Source organism: Gallus gallus, chromosome Z (genome assembly GCF_016699485.2).
Source record: "Gallus gallus isolate bGalGal1 chromosome Z, bGalGal1.mat.broiler.GRCg7b, whole genome shotgun sequence".
NCBI classification, from domain to species: Eukaryota; Metazoa; Chordata; class Aves; order Galliformes; family Phasianidae; genus Gallus; species Gallus gallus.
In genome coordinates this window covers 57410255-57426476 of record NC_052572.1, presented here as the reverse complement: position 1 = coordinate 57426476, position 16222 = coordinate 57410255, and the positions used below count along the sequence as shown (strand labels likewise).

The 16222-nt window shown below is 37.7% G+C and overlaps 1 long non-coding RNA gene across 4 annotated transcripts in view; it reads right to left on the bottom strand.

The window, feature by feature from the left end:
* LOC107052357 overlaps positions 1-16222 on the bottom strand; it is a 55901-nt gene that overhangs the window by 19252 nt on the left and 20427 nt on the right. For 3 of the 4 annotated variants that reach the window (XR_005842666.2, XR_005842665.2, XR_003072409.3), the window contains exons 2-3: positions 2853-2945; positions 84-347 (exon numbers count right to left, since the gene is read on the bottom strand). This is a non-coding gene — a long non-coding RNA (uncharacterized LOC107052357). The remainder of the gene's footprint in view (positions 1-83; positions 348-2852; positions 2946-16222) is intronic. The other variant, XR_005842667.2, reaches the window with a different exon arrangement.

The window sequence follows — 16222 nt, the reverse complement described above, 5'->3', positions numbered from 1 at the left end:
AGCAAAACAAACAAACAAACAAATAAATAAGTTGCAATCCTGTGCAAAACAAATCCTCTAGTAGAGGTTCATCAACTTCTTACCATGGTAACACTACTTTTCCAGCTCACATTTTACTGGGCTTCCATACTATCCAGCTTTTTCATTGACAAGTTTGCAGCTTAATTCAGGAGTAGGAGGAAACTGGCTAAATTGGCAGCATTTCAAATATGTTCCTTAGGGTCTCAGTCCCTAACTCTTGTTCTGTGCCACAATTGGCTGCAAGACGGTTATCACAGCTGGGGCAGATGGAGTTTGATATTCTCCTTCCAGTTGATACAACCCACGCCTTTCCTCTGAGAGACTTCCTACAAATATTGGAAAAACAAGAACAAGACATTAAATTTCATTTAAAAAAACTAGCAGAGCTGTAATATTTCTCCTACTCTAAGAAAACCCAAGGAATAGCAAGCTCAGGAATCTTTTTGTGTATCATGTATCCTGAGCTGTTCTCTCCTCTAGATCAACTGCAGATGAGTGACACCAATCATTGTTACAGCATAATAGTTTGTCTTGAGATTTTGAGCAACCTCAATACAAGTGTAAGACAAAAGATACTACCTCAAGAAAAATAAAACTCTTAGGGAAAAAAATAACAGTATTGCCCAGCCCCTAGTTCTGGGGATGAGGGGACTGTTCCATTTACCTGTATTATTGGTCTATCTAAATACTGCACAGTTTTGAGCTAAGCAGTGTGCTCTTTCCAAGAGCCTGCATTTTATGTTCAGATTAATATCTACAGAATATATTAAAAATGATGAGTTGAGAATTTTCTCGCTGAATCCACTGAAAGCAACTCAGCAGCCAAGAAGAAATCATATCTATCAAGAGAAAGAAATTCAACAGACAAAAAGTGAATTGAGTACTTTCTAGTTTATATGATGCTATTTCTAGGCATTAATTTGACTATACTATAGAATAAAGATTCTCCTTTGCGAAGAAAAAAAAGGTAGAAAAAGACCACCACTGATGTAATGCTTCAGGACAAGGAATTGTGTTAGGGTTTAACCTGACAGCTGGCTGAGCACCACATAGCCATTCATTCACTCCTCTTTCCCAGAGGGACTGGGGAGAGAATCATAAAACAAAACAAAACAAAAAAACCCAACAAAGTAAAACTTGTGGTTAAGACTATTTACTAAGATAGAGAAAAAGGATAATAATTATGACAAGTATATGTATATATGTATTTATGAATGTACATGTATATATGAATGCATGTGTATATATGAAAATATATAATAAGTAATGCACAAGCAATTGCCCCCTATTCCGACTGATACCAGTTAGCCTCCCAAACAGTGGAAGAGCATGAGCTCTCACCACCTTCAGAACTCCTTCCATTTGATGTCATATGGTATGGAATATCCCTTTGGCAAGTTTAAGTCAGCTGTCCTAACTCTGTTCCCTCCCAGCTCCTTGGGCCCTTTGCTATGGATGGCCTTAGCTCTGTACAACTCTGCTTAGCAGCATCTATAAACATCAGTGTGCTGTCAACATTGCTTTTCTCCTAGAACCAAAACATATCATCACATCTGATGATCTGAAGGAAACAGCTCTGTTCCAGCTGAAACTGAGAGACATTAGATGGAAATTAAACATCAGAGATGGGGGAAATACAACCAATCTAAAATTCAGATACTACACCTGTGCAAAAAGAGCAGTTCTCCAACACTGCACACAGTAAAGAGCTCAAGTAAGATTTCAGTTTCAAATACAAAGAAAGACTTCTGTGCCTAAAAGTTTTCTACATTTTCTAACAGCAGTAACCAGCTGGTCTAACAAAAGATACTACCTTTCCCCAACCATTTTACCCTGCCTTGTATTTCTACAGCATCACAGTTACAACAGCTGTGTTACTGAGGAGATATCATTCAAACCTCTCATTCCATTTGTGTTCAAGGGAGAGTTCAATCTTCTCTCTCTAGAGGAGCATAAGAGCTAAGTGCCATATAACAATGCTTATATGCACCTGCATTAAACCCATTTGTATTTCTGGCTAAAGAGAAAAATCTCCTGCCTTGATCCCTTTTTTGATACTTCATTTTTCTCCCTCCGGCTTATGTGGCAACAGTAAAGAAACATAAAATTTCCCCAGCAGGGAGTTTCTGGGATTCTCCTGCTTTTGCCTAAGCAGCTCTGCCAGTGCTAAGAAGAGGCAGAGGGAACTGCCTGTGGATGACCAGTACTGCTCCTATCAGCTCTGCTAATATTTTACACTGTAGAGACAGACAAACAAAAAAGGACATCTGCCCCATATGGCTAACATTCCACTGATATTGCTGCAGTACTACAAAAACGACAGGAAAACTGCAGGAAAATCAGAATGGAGTCAGATGCTAAGGAATGAAGACAGTAGTTTTAATGTTACCCAGCCAAGAACAAGCTAGGATGATGGCAGAAGCAATGGCAGAGCCTCACAGAGCAGGAGGCAGGCAGCTGTCCCCTTGTCACAGCTGAGGTGACCAGCAGGCAGGGGAAGTGGCAGGAGCAGCAGGTGCTTCTGGAAGTCCTCCTGGCACGCTGCCACTGTCAGATGTTTGCCCAATCATGCTGCATGAGTCAATAACACCACGCTGCCAGCGCACAAGAGACAAGTGTTTTAATGAAATAAAGTACGGTAGTCAGAAGTAGTTTTCTTCGGAGACCTGGGGGATTTGACCTAAGACACAGAGGAGATAGCTGCAGATTCCCAGCAACTCCGTGAGCTTTGAATCAGCTCCATAAACTGTGGGAAAAAAATGCACGGAAGAAATGTCACCCAATGGCTGGCCTGGGAATTTACTCTCCCAGGCATTATGATTGTCACTGACCTTCAGCGAGGCAAGCAGCAGCAACATTTCAATGCATCTGTTTTCAGTTGATCTGTTTTGAGTCAATTTACTTCTCTGGAGGGCAAACCTCTTCTGAAATAATACAGATAAAACATGGAAGAAGTTCACACAGGAGAAAAGGAGTTTCGCAGGAATAACATCTCATATGAGAAACTGTGTTAATGCCACTGCGTAAAACATCTGTATGTTGTGAAGCTAATTGTGGAAGTAGACAATTATTGGGTGTGTACTTGCAGACTATTCATGCGCAAATATGACAGAGAATAATCTGCTTTTATTCCCTACCTGTGCAATACAGATCATTCCTGAACTCCACTGAGCAGAGAGGTGCTAAAATGATCTTCTCTATCTACAGCAGGTCTGCTGGGGAAATGAGGCTCTAAATAATGGGGACACAAAACGTGCTGCCTGGGGCACCATTTCTCGTGCTGCAATATCGAAAGCAAGTTCGTTTCTGTTTTTGCCAGATGTATCTATGCACAGATTGCCGTGTATAGTTCATTACAATAACTTTTTTTGGCAAAGTTTACTCTAAATTTTTACTTAATAAAATGGAGCAATAATAATTATATATGTATCATTATGAAAATTATAATCACTATCATTATCAGGAACAGTAAAGAAGCCAGAACCATTGTAACACTAGCTATTTGAAATAATGAGTCAAGGTTTTGTTAGAGAGGAACCCCTTCCTACGATTTATAAATACCAGTGAAATTCTTGAGATTCTTTTAAAACGTGATTTGCATTGATGCAAAGATGAAGTAAGTAGTTTTGTATATAGAAATTCAGAAGTGCACCCTGTTGTGTATGGTCCGATAGCACCAATTTACTAGCACACATTTACAAAGATTTTCAGGTCTCTTTGATAACTGCAATACTGAATGAAGAATTAAAATCTTCAATCCGTGTCTTTCATTCTAAAGCAATAATCACTGTTTCCCTGCGTCAACATCTGTATAAGAAAGTGGCCTCTGTCAGCAAAAAAAGATCAATTTCTGTGTCATTAAAATTTTCTGTATAGCATTCTGTTACAATATGTGATTTTTTTTTTTTTGCCACATGAATGCACAGAACAATTGCTGACACCTATAGCTCTTTATGTAGATAAGGGCAATATACAATATTTTCAACAAAATTGTTTGCATAGTACTAAGAGCAAACATCTGCATGTTTGTGCTGTAAGAAATAGGATATTTGGAAAATAATTGACTCAGTAATGCCTCTTCACAGCTTCATTGATTGCATTTATTCTTCAAAAATATAACTTTAACAGTACTGAATCATAGTTCAGCCGAATCAATTTTTTTTTTTTCACTTTACTAGCTACTATTTCCTATTTTTTATGTTCATCCTCCCTTAGTGACATCACACTAAGGTGCCGTTCAAACTGTTATGTCAGAAACAGGAGATAACTTCGGTCACAAAAATTTGAAAGGAGATAGTGAGCTTCTAAATGCCAAAAGTTTCCTTTCTAATATATTGCAAATACACATTAGATAATTTTAAAACACTCTATGAAGTATTTTCAGTGACTCCTGCACTGTCCCACATCCTGTGGTTTCTGATGTGGTTACATCAATGTAATCACACAGAATTCAATGTTGTTATACCACTGTAAAAGCTGATATGAGACCTGGTAAAAATCTTTTTATTTGAGACATTTTCTTTCTCTTTTTTTTTTTCCCCCCCCAAAGCTTGTTTTGCCTCAGGCTTAAGTTCAGTTTGGACAGTCTGAGCTGAGGAAAGAAAAGGCTAAACAAACACTGTTTGTCTCCTTTTGAAAGTTATTCAGGCACTAGGGGCTAGGTCTTGATTAATGCTCTCTTTTGAAGCCATTGTTATCTAAGCTCTTATACAATTTGTTTTGGAATTTTCCTTGTTTTCAATGGTAGTGCTGAAAACTCAATGAATTTAACACAAAGAACTACTGTAACAAAGTAAGGCTGTGTCCATACCAAGAAAAGGAATAAAAATGAACTATTTCATATGCTGCCAGTGAACTTCAGCATTGTGGGAATATATGAACAGTAAAAGCTTGGTTCAGCTTACTAAGTACAGACATCCAGTGACATCTGAGATACCCCAGGATTTCCCACACTGCATTCACATGCAAATCCAAAAAGGCGTCAGAGTTCTCTACTTTCGTGGGGTGTCATATCCAACAGCTCTATGCAAACTGTCCAGTGTCTGAAATGACATTAGAGGGCTTTCTTGAGACAATTGCATCAAGCCCTAAATGTCTGTGTATCCTGTCACCTAGTTCACTGCCACACAAATTAGATTTAATGTTTGCTAATAGGGGACACATTTAAAATTAAATGTTTTAAGCATTTTCTGGAATTTCCCTTCAGTCTGAATTTTGCACAGTCTGCAAAGCATGAACACAAGAATAGTGAAGCCCCAGCACCTTCATGCCACGTGCTTTGTTATGCTATTTGGCAAATTATAGCACATTCCCATGGTGACAAAACTAACCATATTGTGAACCACGTAAAAGCCAGAAGTCCAAATAATCTATAATTAGATATAGCCTCCATGACACTTGCAATGCTCCTGTTTCATATCATGTGCACTGATCGGTAGTGAATTCATTTGGGTCTTAATACAATTACTGAATGTAAGTACTGCAGGCTCCATCAACATTTTCAAGACTACATTACATCTGTTTCATAACCAACTTCCTAAACATATGCAGAATAGAAAGCAAAAGAATTCTGAACAAATTAGCTTATATGATAGAATATACTTCTTATCCTAGATGGATCTAATGCTTACTTTGCACTTGCTATTTGTTACAAATATTAGTAGTATTTTGCACTAATGCTTTGGAATGAGAGTTTCCAAGTGAGCTGTTTCCATCCCACATGTGAGAAAGCTTCTTTTGAGACAGTGTTTGAAATAGACAAAATACAGCGTCTGTTCTGTAGCTGACACCAATATAAAGTCTTCAACCATTAATTAGGATGGGAGATCATTATGTTTAGCAAACTTTGTCACTTTGTCCAAGTCACTATGACAAACTTATTTTCTTTTTTACTTATTTTTCTGTTTTCTTTATCCATAGCCAGCTCGCTTCCACTCCAGCTGTTGACACCCTCCGTGCTATCTCTCTTACCTTACAGGGTCTAACATGCTTTTTGCCTACCACATCAACAAGCCTACCCTTGGCACTCTACCTCCAAGCAAAGCTGATCAATTCATCCCATTCTTTTCTTGTCGCTACAAAGTTGACCAATTCTCAGACCTCCGGTTCCACTTCAGTAAATTTTTTGACATTGTGATCTGATGTACAGTGTTGGTTTGTACTGCTGACTACTAGTGGGATTCAACATGACTTTAGAGGGGTTACTTAAGGACAAATTATAATTGAAATGTCTGCTCCTTTCTGTAGCCGGTTAATTTTATATTTGAAGACTAAATTTTGATTTTTGTGTGCTAATGTTACAATGATTATACTGACCCCTAGGGGTGTGCTTTTTGTCATAAAGTCTTTATATTTCTTAGCTACAAAAGAGTGAGGGACGGGCAGCATCCTGCTTGGGTTGTGCCACATAGAATTATATTTCTACTTTCCTTGGATATTGCAGTTATGTTAAAAATAAGACATAAGTGACTTCAAAAGCGTTGAGACTTATTCAGAAAAGCATATAATGACTGTGTTCAGAAGACACAGTATCATACCATGGAACCATAGAGTGGTTTAGGGTTGGAAGGGATGTTTAAGATCATCTAGTTTCAACACTCCTGCTACAGGCCGGCACACTTTCCACTACACCAGGTTGTCTCAAAGCCCCATCTATCCTGGTCTTGAGTGCGTACAGGGAGGAAGCGTTCACAACCTCATGAGGCAATCTGTTCCTGTGTGTCATCACCCTCACAGTAAAGAATGTCTTCCTAATATCTAGTCTAAATCTACCCTCTTCCATTTTAAAACCTTTTCCTCTTGTCCTGTCACTACATGTCCTTATAAAGAGTCCCTCCTCAGCTTTCTTTTAGGATCCCTTCAGGTACTGGAACACCTCTATATGATCCCCCCGGAGCTTTCTCGTGTCAAGGCTGAAAAGACCCAGCTCCCTCAGCCTGTCCTCAAAGGGGAGGTGCTCCAGTACTCTGATCATCTTTGAGGCCCTCCTGTGGACCCACTCCAACAGCTCCATGTCCTTCATGTGTTGTGGGCCCCAGAGCTGGAAGCAATACTCCAGGTGAGTTCCCATGGGAGCAGAACAGAGGGGCAGGATCACCTCCCTTTACCAGCTTGTCATGCTTCTCTTGATGCAACTCAGGATACAGTTGGCCTTCTGGGCTGCATCGCACATTGACAGCTTACACTGAATCTTTCATCAACCAACACTCCCAAACTTTTCTCCTCAGGGTTGCCCTCTAGACATTCTTTACACAACCTGGATCTGTGCTTGGGATTGTCCCAACATAGATGCATCAGATAAGATAAGATACAGCAGTATCTTCAGCAAGAACAGCTTTGGACAAAATCTGTATACCCTGAAGGCCTAGTAGAAGTAGTCTTATAATAAGAATAGTGCTATTCTTAAAACTTCTTACTGTAGATTGTGTTCATTCCGCTACATTCATGAGATTAATGCCACCTTTGTTCCCTCTGAAAATCATTAGCAGTTTTTTTCAGGAAGAAGAACTCAGACAACTTTTTAGTGACAACTGTCAAAGATATGCATTTGTCCTATACAAAGACAAACCACTTTTTTTTTTTAAATGATGTAAAATTGGCCTCTGAACTATTAAATTGATTCTATATACTAAAATGCTGCATTCTGACAATATAAATATTTCTAAAACTATTTTTGGCATGTTTATAACATATTTTATTGAGTACCAGCAGAAAATACATTCAAAAAACTCAAAATGATGGCATTAATGCCTCTCAGCAGCATAAGTTTTTCTAGGAAAATACCTAATATCAACACTGTAGCAGTAGGATTTCATGTAAAAAACATAGGTCAGAAAATGAAGAAGTGGATGCTATACCTATAGTTTGGAAACACACTGAGACTATGTCTAATTATATCATTGCATTCAAATGCATATAATTCATTTTCTTTTAACACAGACATATATACAATCTCTTTGCAAATGAGCTCTATTTTTTATTTGCACAAAAGAACAGACAATTGGCAATCCACCAAAGCTATTAAACATGAGTGAAAAACAATTTTCAAGTCATCCTCACTTCTATCAAAGTAGGAAAAGTTTCTGGAAAATCTCCACTGATTCAAATTCTCACTGTGTCTAAATCTTCCTCTTATGATGCACATATTTAAGCAGCTTTGACAAATCTTACCACCAGTCCTCTGCCTGCAATAACAACTAGACAGAACCTAACAAGGCCAAAAACATTACTGTCTAAATTTGGAAAAGCACACTGGCTTCATGCCCAAAGTGTAATGCTCCCAGTTTCTGCTTTCACTTGTACATCTGGAGTCACCAGGTAATCAGGAAATCCGTTGGTGGAAAACGGGAAATCCTATATTCTTCATCTCATTTAACAGGGAATTCCACTGTGGAAAAACATAATAGCTAGATATAGTAATACTCGATATAGTACACAAAATTATATATATATATATATATATATATATATATATATGTATAAATGAAGGTTCAAATTAAGAAAATTTAAATAAAAGGCAGAAACAAAATGAGGGGATGGCTCTTAGCTGTCAGGTAAATTGTAGTTTGCTGTGGCAGCGTGATGGAATTCTTAGATATTGTATAAATCGCATGTAAGACAGCCTCAGGCAATAATATCAGAGAACATTACACCTAGAGAGGAATGCCGAGTTCCAGACAAGGGCTGAACATGTCTCATTTTGCTCACCAAATTAAAATTCCTGGTCTTCCCTCTTCAGGTTCCCTTTACGCTGCTTCTAGCTTCCCTTCCATTTCCTTCAATCCCACATAAATTTTGAATACAGATTATTTTACCTCTTAAATTTTATTTGAGGAGCCTCTGTTAGGAAGCTGCTCTATAACAGCCTATCTCCAAGGAGGAATGTTAGTATGTCAAGTACAAATGAGGATTCCTGGTCAGAAAAGGACTCCAGAAGCCACTCTGTGGAAGTCTTGTAAGGTATTGGAGTAACCTAGAAAACCAACACCCTTAACCATTTATTTGCAGTATTTTACAGAGATTCAAGGAGATTCAGTTGCAAAATGTTCACTTTCTGAATGGTATGGTAGAAAATTGTCTATAACTTCTTCACATACATAACATAAAAAAAGACCAAAACAACAGGTACACAGACATACTCAACCTCCATTTGACAAAAGTCCTATCAGAGCTGCTTTTACATGAAGAAAAATAAACTCACACACTCATCAAAAAGCTGAAGAAGAAAGTAGCACAACTACTGCACACTTAAAATTCATTAGCAGTTCTTTTTTTCACTCTGTAAACACAGGACGAATTCAGTGCATAGTTCTAAACATTATGTTGCTAGGTGCTGCTTAAAACCACTTCTCTGTGTTTCTGTATCACAAATAAGAATTAGTGATCAACAGGCACAATATAATGAGCAGCTTGAAAGCTGTTCTCCTTGACTGACTAGGGAGCTACAGGAGGACAACATGCACTTTCACAGCTCCTATGGTTTTACTAACAACTGAAAGCTGGTTGCTGGTGGAGAAGGGAACAAAACACAGCAAAGAATAAAACTTTATAATCATAGCACACAATAAAAGCATTTTAGATATGACTGGTATACAAAACATACTGTGGCATGATAAATACCAATACTGTTTTACTATGTAAATTATATTTTTATATGGCACATTTTGCTATGTAAGCAATGTGCTTTAACGTCAATACTTATTAACTAACTCTTCCAGTTAATGATGATTGAAGAAGCCAGTCCTGAACAAAACTGGGTATATTTAGTTTAATAAATTACACATATACAACACGTATGCTGGAAAAACTGTAGCAGATCAGAGTCCTAAGAATTATTTAGTTCTATCTTTCTTTAATTATTTTTGAAATACATAATATTTGCTATTATATGCCTCCTTTCAGAACTCAGCCTTCAGCCAACCATGCTTCATTGCAACAAAGTATGTGTTCAAATTCTGTAGAATTATTCTCTCTCCCTGTTTTGGTTTGTTCGTTTGGGTGGGGGTAGGATTTGGGCATGAAATGGTGAATGAATAGTAAATAGAAAATAGTAGAACTGGATGGAAATCTGGACATGAGCCATCACTGTGCAGCCCAGAAGGCTAACAGTATCCTGGGCTGCATCAACAGAGGAGTGGCAGCAGGGAGAGGGAGGGGATTGTCCCCTCTGCTCTGCCCTTGTGAGGCCCCATCTGCAGTATTGCATCCAGGCCTGGGGCCTCTAATACAAGAAAGACAGAGCTGCTGAAGTGCGTCCAGAAGAGGCCACAGAGATGCTCAGAGGGCTGGAGCACCCCTACTGTGAAAAAAAGGCTGAGGGAGTTGGGTTTGTTCAGCCTTGAGAAGAGAAGGCTCCAGAGAGACCTCATTGCAGCATTCCAATACTTTAAGGGAGCTTATAAACAGGAGGGAGGTCTGGTCCCACTGAATAAAAAAAAAAAGGTTTTGTCAATGTAGCTATGTTGACATCATCTCTGACACTGATGAGAATATCAGTTTTATTCAGCATATGTGAATGAAAGATATAGATACATATATGTAGAAATGTGAGTATGTAGAAGGGAATGCATCAAAGAACATTTAGAATTAAGATGCACTTGAAATATTATTTGTGGGACATACGTGCCTTGATAGCTCTTACTGCAGCCTTTTATAATTACTTCTGTAAATATACGTGGTTTCTTTTTTCTTTTTTTTTTTTTACTAGAGTTAAGATGAATATGAAATTTTTACCATCAATAATGAGCAGTACTAAGCAATTTTAGTTTATTTATTTATTTACAGTTGACCAGTAGATATGCTGAATTTCCTTACTAGAATTCCTTCTAGCTCTCTCAGTTGAAAATCTTCCCTTAGTCTTCTAAGCTCTTACATAACTGTTATGCATCTCACAAGGAGCAATCACATTTCACAGAATAGAAGGATATTCTTCTCAATGTCATAACCTCCAGCTGTCATTTATTTTTAAAATTACTTTGTCGTTTGAGCTTAATAAATCTCCTGCATTGAGAGGCAGACTCACAGGGATGGCTTTTCAGCTCACTGCTTACTGCTCAACTGCTAGCTTAGTCATGTCCAGAAATAAGTGAAGGCCTCCTTGCAACATGCAGTATGTCCTGATCCTAGTGCACTACTCAATTTTGAGAGCAGTGTCATAGAGCAAATGGGTCATGAATCAGCAGTACACTATACTGTACTTAAAGGTGAGCTATACAGTGATGGTCCATTCCTGAAATAGCCAGTGCTGTGCTACAGCCTGGTACCTTCACTCCTTTCAAAGGTGTGTGACCTGATTATCCCTGCTCCCTTCCTCTTCTCATTTGAAGTTGAGTAACAATTTTGAATGTGGAATGTCTTAAGACTGAAAAGAAGACAGTTAAGTGTGTATGCACTTAGTCTGAAGAAAAAAAACCTTAGGATAACATTTAATATCAAAAATATTATCTCAGTATTCTGCACATGGATTACCTATGCCTGAAGAAAAGCTACCTATCTGTACCCATTCTGTTTAATCAAAACAGAGATTCAGAATACATTCATAGTATTTTTAATGTATATACTAATAAATAATTGTTGACTGAAGTTTGGAAAGAATACTAAAAAAAAGCAACGTATAAACTACAGATATGTAACAGCATCAATAAGTGTGCTTAGGTATTTTGTTCTATAGTTGCAATCAAGTGTGCTAATCTTACATAAGCTTCTTCAGTTATTTTTCAAGCTACTTTAATTTGATGACTACAGAAGGTTTATAAGAAGCAAGATATATTAGCCTACTGTTAAAACGGGTGCAATATCTTAATTTATATATCTAAAGGAAACATATCCCTGTAAGCAGTATCTCAATCTGAGAGGTTTATCACAACAAACTATAAATCCACCTTTCATATCTTATTGTTGTACAAAACATCAAAGAACTCTGAACAGAAGTAATAGATAGAGTTGTAAACTCCTTTTATTCAGCAATATCTTACGCAATTCACCTTTATAACTTCCTGCCAGTTGCATTTAACCTTTGATTTCATCACTGGAATATTTTTGGTAATAGTAGCCAAAACAAACAGCCTCAGTACAGCAGAATCTTTTCCCATATCCGTGTAATTTTTGTACATTTAAATACACATATTTCTTTGCTTTTTCTTCTCTTTATAAGATTTTGTTTACCAATTCCCCTTGCCTCTTAAAATGAATCATATCTTATTCACTATATTAGAGAAAAAAAAATCTGCCTTAACAAGAACAGTATTAATTTTCCTACCTGTTTTGTAGACCAAACCCTCAAAAACAGCATTGCATACTTAAATATAAAAAGCTGATTTCTGACAAATTAAGTCTTTCTGTGGAGTATTCACAATAGGTCAACACTGTTTCAATCACAAAATCAAGAAAATGGAGCCAAAACCCAGTCCTTGGATTCTTAATACAATGACTAACTGATACAGAGGTTTTATCTTCTTTTGCTAAAAGGGGAGTGCTATAAACATGAAGGTTGGATTGATCCATTTTCAAAACCAAAGGGAAGAAAATACACAAATCTCCCTTTTAAAGTTTTAAAGTCTAGTTCACAAAGTTTACACTTTTCAACTGCATAAGCTTTCACCAAAATGAAGAGCCTGAATGTAATTTACTGGACACTGAATGCATCAAATGGTTATTGATGTTTCTGTGGTAAATTAACATCAAATCAGATCAGAGTTAATAAGAGCCTGCTTATAGAGGGTGTATACATGAGAGAGAACTGAGAGCTCTTTCTTTAGCCAAATTGCAGAATTACTATAAGGTCATCTTTGTCATTCTACCAGGCAAGAAATGTTCTTGGCTTCTTTTGTTATTACTGAGTTCAAAGAGGTTTTCTATGAAGAGAAAATTCTACAGAATGCTTTGCAATTATTTTAGTACAACTTGTTCCTGCAATATCCAAGAGAATTTCTAACTGTTTCACTTACCACTTCCACCTCCCTCACTGTAACTTCTGTGATAAAACTATTGTTTACTGATGCACAAGAAAATTGATGGTCAGACGTAATGATTTCTAGAGCCATGGCAACTGTAAAATGGCTTCGAATGATATTTTAATTTAAACAAACAAACAAACAAACAAAAACAATAAACAAAAGGTGATAATTTGATGCTATTGTCACTTTAAAGATGAATTGGAATGATTAATTCAATTAATATCTACCAAATATAGGGCAGTAAGTAAGGCTTTTAGATAATAAGGTTTACATAAACGTCAGATTGAAAACAAAACAAAACAAAAAAGTAATACATGTCAAAAGCGTCACATTAAAAATAATTCAGTGTATTCATACATTTCTCTTTCCACCAAGAATTGAAATAAATGCTAGAAATGTCATCAGTACAAACATTATAAAGATTGTGAGTCACAGATTGCAGAATCACAGAATGTTTTGGGTAGCAAGGGACCTTGAATCCCCCCAGCCCCAACCCATGTGATAGGCAGGGCTGCCCCACCCCAGCTCAGGCTGCCCAGGGCCCCATCCAACCTGGCCTTGAGTGCCTCCAGGATGGGGGCACCATGGCTTCCCTGGGCAGCTGTACCAGGGCCTCGGCTTCCTCTGGGTAAAGAATTTTTGCTAACACCTAACTTACATCTCCCCTCGTTTAGTTTAAAACCATTTCCCCCTTGTCCTATCTTTATCTGTCCATGTAAAAAGTTGGTCTCCCTCCTCCTCAGAAGGCGCCTCAAGGCTCTGGAAGGCTGCAGTGAGGTCTCCCCAGAGCCTTCTCTTCTTTGAGCTGAACAAGCCCAGTTTCCTCAGCCTTTCTTCATAGCAGGGGTGCTCCAGCCCCTTGAGCATCTTTGTGGCCTCCTCTGGATCCACTCCAACAGCTCCATGTCCTATTTGTGCTGGGGGTCCCAGGCCTGGACACCTTACTGCAGATGGGACCTCACAAGGACAGAGCGGAGAGGGACAATCCCCTCCCTCTCCCTTCTGCCACCCCTCTGTTGATGCAGCCCAGGTCACGGTCGGCCTTTCGAGTTGCAAGCGTGCACTGCTGGCTCATGTCCAACTTTTTGTCTACCAGCGCACCCAAGTCCTTCTTGGCTGGGCTGCTCTCAAGGAGTTCTTCTCCCAGGACATATAAGAACCGTACAAGAAATATTTTGCATGTTCAAATTCCTTTTTTTTTTTTTTTTTTTAATACTGTCATTGTAAATTTTTATTTACAGTCATTGAATGATTATAATCCAGTTTAAGGTACAGATAACCTTTCAGGTTACTGACAAATTCACCCTGTTCAGAAAAGCACTCTGGACACTTAGTGGTTTTTTTGTTGTTGTTGTTTTTGTTTGATTGATTGATTGTGTGATTTTTTAAAACTATTATTTGTTTACTGGATAATTCCTTTATCATAAAGTGCACTTACAAAAGGCTTCATAAATTAATATGCCTATTTTCAATTTCTGTTTTAACACTGCAATCTGGAAAGCTAAATACAAATTCATTCAACTTGAGAAATTAAGATAAACTTGAATTTAAATGGTCTGCAGTAAATCTGAAATGAAATATTGCTAAGAAAAAAATTTATATTACTTTAGCTCAAAAGCAATGTCGTTAAACTTTTCACTTAAAAACAAAATGTAAAACCTAAACAATGTACTGTGTTTTCCTAAAATCATGGATGTGCTCTGTCTGTCTTGTCCTTGCAAATTATCCACTGAGTTTGGTTAGACACTAATAGAAGCAAGGTACACAAAAGCAAGTTATAGTGAAGAGCAGCACTATATATTTACATATACAATTTGATTCAAGGGCATTTTTGAATATATTGTATTTTCATTGTTATTTTATTAGTGAAGCATTTAGCACAAGAGGAAACACATGTAGGTCCAAATCACAGAGATCTCTTATGGAAAGTCCTTTTGGCTTCCTTCAAAATCCAATGTCCCATTTAGGATTTTCTTTTTTTCAGAGGGTTATATAACTATATCCAGCAAAAGGCTCTTTGATAAGCAAGTGACAATAAGGTATAATGTCTGTTTAATCTATCTTGAGGAGTGTTAAAAGATAGCACCATGCCTGGCAACTCCTGAGTCTTTTTTTTTCCTTTTCACCATTATTTTGTATTTGTGGCACCTGCTGACTCAGTCAGCCTCCAGAATCACTGCTGGCACAACATTGTACAAAACAATAAAGAAAACAAACACACTGGCTCACTGGCTTGGCTGCTGGCAGGCTGAAGCTTTAAATACACAAAGCAGCAATTTCATCTGCACCCAGCAAAAGCTCATCTCACTAAAACAATTACTTTCTCTAACAGACACATACTTTCTAGTTCAAACATCAGCCATACAAACTGAAACATACATGTGTCACTACTGAACTCTCTATGATATACAAAAACTCTGAAAGATTCCTTCCCATCCTCCTTTCTGAAAGACTGAGTCTGTTGATTCTCTGTTCCACAACAGTGGTATTAAGTCATGGCTTTAATTTCCTGTATACGAAATCAGGAGCTTGTTGGAGGAATGGCCATTCAGTACAGTGGAATTACAGCAGAAGACCTATCTGTTTAGAAATCTTTTTGTGTACAGCTCTAGTGAAATTTGAAGCACAACAGCAGCTGCCTGGCTTCATTACAGTAGGAATAATAAAAGGAATTCAAGACTGGATGCTTCAGAGCTACCAAAAAATTGCCCATTACCTTAGGACAAGAAACTGAGTAGTGGTATTACAGTGCAAGCAGTTGTAAATCCTAGAATAACTTCAAAGCAGTGGTATTTTTTTTTATTTTTGCATTAAAATAAGGTAAATCCCATCTGTAGCCAAAACTGCTGAAATAGACTCCTTTAAGGAGACTAGTCCTAGTACCAAGATCTGAACTTAAAACCTAAGTATTTCTACTCCACTATTGGCTTTCACTCATAGTTTAAATGGAATCAGTGAACAAATTTTCTGGGAGAGAAGTCACAGCTATTACATGCAGCCGGAATTAGCTGAAAGCACACTTGAGTGGAAAGACCTAGTTCAGGCAAGTTGTGTTCAGTAGTCTGGAAATGGGTTTCAGTCATCACACCCACATGGGAACCTCAGTACTTAGCTTTGGGACAGGTCCTCTGTACAGGGATCCTCACTGAGTATGAATTTTCTGTTTCAGCCCATCATAATATTCTCAGTTTTCCAGCTTTTCAGTAAATACAAGGAAAACATAGAATTTCTGAAGTTCAAGCATCCTG